Here is a 12,120-nt window from a genome sequence, read left to right as displayed (position 1 = left end):
GTACCTATGACCAGATCCGAATATCATATTTAAACTTGAGCCAGATCTAACTGCACAAATAAAAGGCGACTTTCCAAAAATGTTCACTCTCGGTTGGGATTTCGAACGATTCATTCTATTACAAAATAAGGAAAAACTTTGGATAGAATCTTTTCAGTCATTTTTCAAGTTTAAAATGCCATTTTAACTTTTTTTTTCTTTTTTTACAAAATGATACATATGAAAAGATTTAGCATTGAATTACAAAAAAAAGAAAAAAAAACAAGATAAATAGAAAATAAATATTAGGAGCAAAGCTCAATTAAACAGTAGTGCACATAAACTAGTATAATATATATAAATATATATATATATATATATATATATATATATATATATATATATATATATATATATATATTACATTTATATATATATATATATATTATATATATATATATATATATATATTATATTATATATATATATATATATATATATATATTATATTTATATATATATATATACATACATATATACATGAGAGAGAGAGAGAGAGAGAGGAGAGAGAGAGAGAGAGAGAGAGAGAGAGAGAGAGAGAGATTTCACCCAAAATCACAACTATTTCCCACCATCATAACTCACGGAACAACCGAACCATCTATAAATGACCCTTACTTATAACACGCCGTCACCCTCAACGCAAATCCAATTACCGATCGACTACGTATTAATAAATATCAATATTACCGCCATCGACCCCCACTTCTAACCCCCAGGTATTAATTCCAAGGCCATTCCTCATTTATGAAGCATAATCTGACCCCAGGAATGGAAAGTGCAAGTACATAGATGTCCCCACCGGTCGCCAGAGCCAAACGGTTTCACCCTAACCGATAGATGGCGTCGCCTGTTGGTCGTTCAGGTTAATGAGGAAATCAATAGTTTAAAAACCTCGACAACAATGGGGAAGTGACTCTTTAGGTTGGATGTGGATGGAACTAACATTATACTTAGTGTAACATCCTACCATTACTAAGTGCACGTGACACGTGTTTGGCAGCATGCACGCGCGCACGCACGGTGGTCGTGGGTGGGGACAACACGCAAAAAGAGACTTCATCCCGGGTTACAGATGCCGTGATCCCAACCCTTCCTTTTTGATGTATGGTAGCTTTGGATGCTACAACTCTTTTAGACAGGTGTTCGCAAAGTACAGTGTACACCATTATTTTCAATACGGATATTATCCTATTTCAAATTTACGTCTTTTAAGAATAACATCTCTTTTACTCTATGATGATGGCTTTCAATTTTATAGTTAATTTTCTGGGAAAAAGATTGAACGAAGTTAAAACAAATACGACATCCAGACATATCTAAGCAAAGTTTTACTATCGTTTACAAAAATAGTAAATATAATATTAGTCTAGGGGCTCGAACCTAAGAAAATTCAATGGGATAATTTTTTCATTTACCAAGCAAAGGTCAGATTAAGTAAAAATTAATATGATCGTAGTTTATAAATATTTTGATGAGCACTGTATTTCATTTATTTATCTATGAATGCAACCACAACTGCATGAATGTAAATAAGCACAATTGGCAATGACCTATATGCCTGTTAATTCCCGGCACATTAATTCAGGAATCACTACGCCCTATCCTACATCACGCCCACCAACAAAATCTCGTCCAAAACAGATGTTTGCATGAGATCCCAGCATCATAAACTGACACCTGTTATTAAATTATTATATAATATTATATTATATCATATTATTATATTATAATATTACAATATAATATATAACATTATATTATTATATTATTATGTTATATTATTATTGTTATTAATAATATCAATATTATTACTATTATTACTATTATTATTATGATTATTATTAGCAAGCTCGCTAGCTACAACCCTATTTAGAAAAGCAGGATGCTATAAGCCCAAGGGATCCAACAGGTAAAAATAGCCCAGTGAGGAAAAGAAAAAAAAAACAAACAGGAAAAGAGACATGTCAGCCTGCTCAACATAAAAACATTCGCGGCAAGAGATAATTTTTTGTCCATATAAGGAAAGAATGGAGAGGATAGGAGCTAGGAGGAGAGATGGGATAAGGGAAGGATGAAGGCGGTGACAGCGAAAGCAGGTGATTCAAATCTCGGAAGATATAAATTATCAACACCTGACGGTGGGCTGACTATGTCATTACGGCGAAGTGTTCCGTCCGTTAAACAGAATGGCCTGCCACACCGGTTGACGGATTGACATATTGATGTCTGGGATTGTCACTCAACTTGACGATTGATGTTTTTATAGCTGCTGTTGCTACTCTCTCTCTCTCTCTCTCTCTCTCTCTCTCTCTCTCTCTCTCTCTCTCTCTCTCTCTCTCTCTCTCTCTCTCGATGCTATGTATGCATTATTTTCGACCGGTGAATTACTTTTTATTCGCAAGAATGAATTTTGCAACACTTTACATGCAACTGCATTGTATGTATATATATTAACTATAGTTCACTGAGCTCACGAGTATCATATATATATATATATATATATATATATATATATATATATATATATATATATATATATATATAAAGGTGGAATTCTTTAATTGAAATATGAATAAGGCAGAGGTGTTCGATTGTTTTTTTCTATTGATACAACTCCTCGTGTAAACATATAGTATGTGTATAAACATTATATATATACCATATGTAGTATATCTACATATATATATCATATGTATACACATCAAACACATATATAGCCAACGTATATAAACCTATATATACATACACACTTTTGTATATACACATATATGATTTATAAATATATACTTATATATACATATATATACATATATGCATATATATATATATATATATATATATATATATTTATATATAATATACATTCACATACATACACTCGTGTGTTAAACGTAAAATACGACTATCAAAAAGGAAATAATTTGATTCTATAATCCATGCATCAAAGATATGTCGTGGTTTCCTGGTATATCGTCTAATGAGAAAAGTTTCATTAACGATAACGAGGGCATACCCTTCAGTAAACAGAGATTACCCCAAAAGTATTGCACAAATTGCAGTGATATATCTCATAATTCCAACGAAAGAAGAACGTACATTTGGACACAGGAATTCATGGCAAACCTCGCTCTAAGGAACTGCACCCTGTCACACATTTACTGCACGGAGAGTTCTTGCGTTTAGCCCAAAACGCCACCTCTACCATCACACCTACAGCATTTGTTTGCTTACACGCCGTGTAATATATACTTTCGAGAGAGAGAGAGAGAGAGAGAGAGAGAGAGAGAGAGAGAGAGAGAGAGAGAGAGAGAGAGAGAGAGAGAATGTAGTGGCATGAAAATTGGAAAAAGGTTGGCATGGATGACAAGATCTGATAAGTATGTACAAATACGGAATGGCAATATGGAGAAAATGGAGAACTACTATAACTAGAAAGGTGAATAATTCAGAAGTGGGGGAGGAGAGGAGGAGAGAGAGTTATGGAAAACCACTAGATACTTGGAATGGAAGATGGAAGCCTAAATAGGCAATCAAATTAATAGTACTTAGATATCAAGGGTGACCAAGAAACATTAGTCAACAGCCATAGGATTATAACACGACCTTCGGGAAGGAATTAGAATACTTAAAAGAATAACTTGGAGCCGTCCCATGTAATTTCTGATGGACGTGTCTCCAAAAATTCATCAACCGTATATTGATGCCATCGCTTGTAAAAAGCAACTTCTAATTTTCTAGAGGCGAAACGTGATTAAAGTTTTAAATAAATTATACCATCATTAAGCAATTATGAAATTATGAATTCCTTAATATGACCCTTCCCCCACCCCCCGAAAAAAAGGAAAAACTGTCTATCTCTTACATCTATGAGGAGACATCTTTCAATACTTTACAAAGAAAATATGCACAATACCCCAGAACAACAATTCATACGGACTTTAATCCTTATTCGCCAGCAATTGTTTTAATTTTGCTGGATCAAAAGTCACTTAATAAAGTGAACACAATCCTAATTACACATTGCCTTCTAAAAACAAACATACATGAGACTGCAAATCAATAAAAAAAACTATATCTGTAGCATTAGCCAGAAAATACATCTTTAATCTAAGACTAAGCCAGGAGAAAATAAAAAACGGGAACATGGTATCTACATCAAGTCAAAACAGCAGATTATACTAATTGGTTGGTTTAGATTTGTCCGGACAAATGCTAGATACGAGCTCTTGCTATTTTGCAGCCCGTTTGATATCAAAGACAAAATTTTGGAAAAGATTTAGTCCAGGTTAATTCTCATTTGCCTAATGCATGTGCGGGATATCCATTTTACTGTTTGAAAGAAAGTGGGGCATACCAATCAAAATTCTGTGCCTTGAAAACACCTTATATTTTTGTTCGGTCGTTATAAATAAGGCAGGAACCCGTGTCAGACCGGAAAAGGCCAGGCAATCTATGAGAAAAACATGATTGCTTTTTAAATTTACGAAAAAAAAAAAAAAAAACATTGCTCGACTTTTATCATATCCCTAATGAGAAAACTATCGCAAAATAGTAAAAGGATGAGGAGTATTTTATTATGCAATGATAGGTTGGTTACATATGTGATATATATATATATATATATATATATATATATATATATATATATATATATATATATATATATCAACATACATGTATACGCCCACATATGCATACATTCATAAAAAAATACATAGATAACCACATAACGTACAACAAGAGATTTCTACATATAATCACAAGCATGAATACATGCTTCTCTCACTATCTCGGTTTATGGTTAAACCAAGAGCATCTTCCATTCGCATCTCGTCTTCCCTCTCTCCCTACTAAAAGCCGTAAGCGAATAATGGCATTGCCTCTTTCCATTAATGAATATAAATGCGCATGTGTGTTTGTATACGCGGTTCGCGCCGGCCATTACAACTACCATCAAAGCCCTATAATTAACCGGCGTTAGTATGCATATTTGGGTCTTTTTTAATCACCATATCGCGGAGATCATGCAATACTCAAACATTACACCGAAAACTGCGGGATTATCGCCTTCCGGCACACCTGTCACAAGGCCGATTCACGGCGAGATTCATAGGCGAGTTTGCGACCTTGTGCCGCGTGATAATACAGTCTAATCCATCAGGCCTATGACATAGATATGTGGACTATAGGTCCTTTTAGCTCGCTACTTGCATGAGATTTTAATAATGATCACATCTTTAATTAATCAGCCCTCGGGGCCAACTGAGGAGTATTTCTTCATTACTTGGGATTAAGAGATGGAAAAATTGCATTATAATCTTAATGATATGACGAGAGAGAGAGAGAGAGAGAGAGAGAGAGAGAGAGAGAGAGAGAGAGAGAGAGAGATTCAACGATCTGCAACTGATATCAGATTATATTTTTATTAGGACAACAAAAAGGATATGATTGGGAGTTTTGGACCCTACTAAAAACAAATAAGTGAATAAATGAACAAAAACTCTCATATATGCGTCTAGTTATCTGTAGAGAGAGAGAGAGAGAGAGAGAGAGAGAGAGAGAGAGAGAGAGAGAGAGAGAGAGAGAGAGAGAGAGAGAGATGGGTTTGGTTAGTAAGATTAAAAAAATGCCTGGTTTTAACGATTCCTTCACGATCCATTGCCCTCCAAAAGAATTTATAAACTAGTAAAAAAAAAAAAAATTGCGCTAACTTTGTTGCTAAAAAACGCATTACTGGTTCTTACCGAAGTATTAATTTTTCAGAAATGCGTCACCGATTCATCAGAGGTATGCAATTTTTTTTAGGAATATATCAGTTTTTATTTTGACATAAATAACCTTGGAACATCTGATATCAAGTTTTAATAAATAACCAAACAGTCTGCATTTCTTATACGGTTATTATTACCTTCATTTTTACATTGTCAGCCTGTTTCATATACTTCTAGAGACCTTGAATTCTCATTTTGGCTGTTTTTTATACCTTTTCTTTAACCTTTTTCTCTAATTTCAAAAACAATTTTTACTTCGTTAATTTTTATACTTTTTCCACACATTTTTTCGTAATATTAACGTGGCTATATAGTGGACCTTAATTTGTTCGAAGATAATCTCTCTCTCTCTCTCTCTCTCTCTCTCTCTCTCTCTCTCTCTCTCTCTCTCTCTCTCCAGACAGTTCGTTGCTAAAGCGCCTTATCAAGCGTTAAATCTCACCTCCTTGATGACCTGTGTCTCTTGCCCCGATGCAGTGACCAGAAGAGACGACTTCTAATGAATGCTTATATGTGTACATTCACGTATGGAAGTAAGCTTGCCTCTCTCTCTCTCTCTCTCTCTCTCTCTCTCTCTCTCTCTCTCTCTCTCTCTCTCTCTCTCCAACGAATAGATCCTATCTTTCCCATGGAGTTAATGATGGAATTTAAGGGGTAAGAAAGGTACATGGTTACATCACGGAAAAGGGGGTTTGAGTGGCCAAGAAATGGTATAGGTAAAGAGAAGAGAGAGCATGAAAGAAAAATCGAAAAAGCAGCTAATCACACGAAATCTAAAAATCAACCTAATTAATCACACGCCTTCTTCTCCATGGGTCACAGTTCTTAACTATCCCATCCACCTACCCCTCAAAAACACCTATCCTATTCCTACCTGCCCCACCTACCCAAGAGCCATGGATAGAGATGCAGCTCTGACCTACCCAACCCAACAAGCCAGACTTCAGAGAGAGAGAGAGAGAGAGAGAGAGAGAGAGAGAGAGAGAGAGAGAGAGAGAGAGACTGCAATTAACGAGCAAGGCCCATAATCATCTCCAGCAACCAGGAAAGACGATTGCAAAAGCAAGCGAACGAGTTTGCTCTTCATTATTGCCGATCAACATACCGGGGCATAATTAAAAACCTATTGGTTTTACGGATTCGTTTCGAAATCGCCTTGCTAAGTATGAACTATGTGCCCTCCTCCACTTCTCTCTCAACTTGCTTCTAACGTAATTTTCATAGGTAAGATGACTTTTGTTAAGAATGCTTATTCAATTGCCGATTACAATATTTACACTAATTTTTACAAGGCTTCATATTTCAAATATATATATATATATATATATATATATAAATATATATATATATATATATTTATATATATACATATATATATAAATGAATATATATAAATATACATACATAAACATATATATATATATATATATATATGGCTATGACTTCATAACAAAGTTACATGTGATAATATAGTGTACTGTATAGTTCACCATAAATTGGTGATAGTGGGAGACTTTCGTTTGATCGCTCACAGCAAACCAACCTAGTATGGCTGGCCCTCCTGCAGTGGACTAGAAACGGCTGTATTGGTTATTGTTGTTTTTCAGTAAACATCATTACAATTAACTTTCCCAAAAGCTCCTTGAAACCATTAATCTCAAAATACTATCATTAACAAAAATAAATCTCTCGAATCCAAAAGAACAACAACTACACGAATACGGACAAACAAATCTAACTCAAAAAACAAAAGCTTTTTGAGCTAATAACCGACCTCCAATCCTCGAGAAAACAAGACACAGTTTAACTTGGGAACAACACATTTAACTAACTGGAGCCAAGGCCATTTTCCTTCTAAACTTTACAACTAGCTTGACTGAGAGAATTACGCCGCTGTTTGAGTTTTAAATCTTGTTTGAGTCTTCGGGCAGGAGGAGAAAGAGGGCGAAGAAAGGGGAAAAGGAAAGAAGAGGGAAACATGCCAATACGTTTGACATTGGTTTTTCTTTCTTCCTTTTCAAGAACAAAGGCGTCCATTGTATACGGCCGGAGCGTTTCTTCCAGTCTCATATTATGTTTATAGGACCAGAAGAAGAAAGAGGAGGAGGAGGAGGAGGAGGAGGAGGAGGAAAAGAGGGAGAAGAAAACGTTTCATACGTTGTTCTTGCCCCTGTGTAATTGGTAAAAGCTTCTGAGGAAGGCAAAGAAGAAACAAAGAAGTTTTTGGCGGACACAGCGGCAGCTTTGTTGCGCCAAAACCAAATTAATTTTCCCTCTCTCGCTATTCCATGTTAGTTTCCTCACCCCCTCCCCCCCCCCCCCCCCCGCTGGACGCATGTAAAGATGCGGATATCACCCCCCTACCCCCACCACCACTACCAAAGTGAAGAATTCCTCTTAGCTCCCCTACCCAGCCACCCCCCACCCCCCGATAGTTTGGATAGAGAAAATTATTAAATCACTCTAACTTAGGCTTTGAGCATTACTCTCCATGTGGTAATTTCTTATACGGTTATTGGATTTTTTCTTTCCTTTGTAAGTCGTATATTTATGGGTAAGGACAATGCGCCTGTACATTTTAAAAATATGATTTTGAACATTTCACATTCTGAATTAAAATGGGCATATAAAACCATACGAGAATGAACAAGGCAAGAATTATAGTAGGAAGATATAGTAAATGACAGAAACATAAGAAAAGACTATGAAATTAAAATATTAGTAGATGAACATCTGTAAGTTTGATTACATGCATCGCTGGATTGTTTTAAAATTAGTGAATTTCTTTAGAAAACTAATAATAATACAAAAAAAATTCCAAAATTCTACATTTATTTGCCCCGACTTTTACATATGCCAATAAGTTCACTATTATATAAATACTAATGACCAAAATAAACTGTGAATGAATAACTATTAATTCATTATTCTCAAGAAAATACATAAATGAAAAATATAAACTAAACAAAATCAACAGTTTGAATAATGAATGATTACAAATTAAACCAAAATGTTTCACAGCACGAAATTTATTATGAACTCGGCTACATACTGCACAAGGTAGAAAACCATCACCAATTAGCATAATAAGGTTCTATTTTCTATGCATATGCATTGACTTCAATGAGTTTTAAGAAGAAAACAATACGCGTATACATGGTTTGGCTATAAGCCAAATACAATCGAAAAAAGCTCATTCATTCGAACTTGAACATACTCAATGTGCAAATTTTGTATATAATAGAGATATACCATAAAATACGAAAGCAAATAGGTCATAACACAATGATTGATCGAAAAACACAAAAGTTTGGAACACATATAAAATTTCAAAATATCCTCTTTAAATGCAATGCTGTCCAGTACAGTCCAGTATAGTGTGGTTTTTCGTTTAATAGAGTTCGTTAAATATTTCTTTTTTGGCTTTCCATAAATTCTAAATAACATTTCTATATTCAAATACGGTTTCTCTAACTCAAAGTCTGAAACGAAATTTAGGTTAAGACGTGAATGGAGTTTTTTACGTTCGATTGTTGTACTTAACTGATTGTCCATTATCAAAAATTTTATATTCTGCGAGTTTTCAACATTAAACTTGAACAAAGATATTGCCCTATATATATATATATATATATATATACATACACACTCACACTTGGTAGAGTGCAATTTATCACATATTCAAATTTATTCAAGTTTGTGAACAAAAACCTTAGAGTTATTTCTGCCCTCTCTTTGCAATTCAGCATGAAAATCTTAAATCCAATTTTATTAATAAAATATTTCATGAAAATAAATCATGTTATATTGTTCAGTCCTTTTGCACCTATTTTGAATAATGACATTTCAACATCAAGTCGATTTGAAGAATGAAAAAGTTTAGAACAAAAAACTTTCAATTATAAGCCAGATTTCCGTCAAATTTTGAGACAAATCAAATTTTTATCTCACCACATTACTTAATATTTTCTTATGGAGAGTGGAATACATTATTAAACATATTCAAAACAAATGTAAAAAAATAAAGGTAAAAGCTAATCAAATATTACAAAACATGTTTATATACGTTAGAGGAAACAACTGGAGAATAAACATCATATAAACATACATATGATTAAAGTCTTGACCTCTGAAAGCGTTTAGTACGGTTTTAAAATTCGAATCAAGGTACCTTCATTTTGCATAATTATATATATATATATATATATATATATATGTATATATATGTATATATATACACATATACATACATATTAATACATATTCACACACATATATATACATATATACATATCCCATATATATATATATATATATATATGTACGCACATACATATATATACATATATATACATATATACGCATATATATACATATATATGTATATACATATATATTTCATATATGTACATATATATATATATATATCTTATATATATATATATATAATCATATATATATATATATATATATATGATATATATATATACAGTATATATATATATATATATATCATATATAAATATATATACATATATATATATATGCATATATATATATATATATATATTTATATATATATATATGCATATATATATATATATATATATATATATATATATATATCATATATATACATACATACACACACATATATATATATCATATATATATATGATATATATACATATATATACACATATACATATGCATATATACACACATATATATATACATATATACATATGTATACATATATATGTATATATATATACATATATACATATACATATATACACATATATACATATATACATATATGTTACATATATACATATATACACACATATATATATACATATATATATATATATATATATACATAAATACATATAAATACATATATATACATATATATACACACATATATATATACATATATATACATAAATACATATAAATACATATATATACATATATATACACACACACACACATATATATATATATATATATATATCGTTTGGGGCACGGTCTTTTATCTCCGCAACTTCCACCAGATGCGAATGCATATATAATGCTCAACATCTCTCTGATCCTACATAATTTGTCTCAATCTCGAAGCCGAAGCTCAAAAGAATAACGCAAAGATTGTAACTGTTGTACAATTTAATATCTTCCAACAGCTTTTTCAACCATTGGGTTATAGCTTTATTAAGGTTTATATATGTTGAACAATGGCCACTACAGTAATAAATTCAAGATAAATATCCAGAGATGACAGTAAAGACAATGCTAGATCTTGTAAAATTATTCGAGATGCTCTTTGGATAATACGATGTTACATGAAATATCACTGCTAATCAACATTTCCTTGATAAATTTAAAATTCTAAAATGTGGGGCATTTATGTGTTCAGTATCATTTAGAGCCTACATATTGAAATATAGTTATTTATTAACAAATGTGGACATGAATAATAAGGTATTGGGTAAAAAAGGTGTCGGAATTATTCAATGGTACAAAATAGTTCCATTTTTTGTCCTTTCCCTATTAGAAGGTTGTCACTGAGGATGAGAAGAATTATATAATATTAGAGGAAGTTACCATGCAATGTTGGCCACTGTATAAATAAACAAATACATATAAACAAATATACATAACCATGAAATGAAAAGTGAAAAGATTGGAGTTAGTACTTCAGTCATAATGGTATTACTAATAAGACGAAGGTACTACGACTAGGTCTTACCACCTTCCCTTTTGTTGGCTTAATAAATAATTCATATTTATCACGTGTCAGCTGTCGTGATTTCTACACACATGTATGTATATATGATATAATCTCAAAATATATGTATATATAATATTTTTATAAATACATAAGGACTTTTATCTAAATATATATGGGTGTATGAACATATATTAACGAAAATAGTTGCATATGGGCTTTATTATAGCTAGTTTTTAAATTTTTAACTGACTATAAAAGAGGCCATAGTTAAGCAACTTTGGGATATGCAGACAGATGACATGAAAATTACCCTTAACGAACGAAAGACTACTGTTTAGAATATTTTATATAAAGGTTTTATAAAAAGTAAGTAATTTTTCGATTTTGTTTACAAACATAATTTAAAGTAATATCTTCTGAAAAAAAGAGGGAAAGACAATGCATCATAAAATGATATAATAAAAAATGGTACAGTAGAAGAAAACAATGCACAAAAAACATCAAAATAATATTGACATTCACAGATACGCTTAATATTACAACCATATGTTTGTTGATATACGTAAAGCAATT

This window comes from Palaemon carinicauda, chromosome 40 (assembly GCF_036898095.1).
Source record: "Palaemon carinicauda isolate YSFRI2023 chromosome 40, ASM3689809v2, whole genome shotgun sequence".
In the NCBI taxonomy this organism is placed as follows: domain Eukaryota; kingdom Metazoa; phylum Arthropoda; class Malacostraca; order Decapoda; family Palaemonidae; genus Palaemon; species Palaemon carinicauda.
This window is presented reverse-complemented; position numbering follows the sequence as displayed.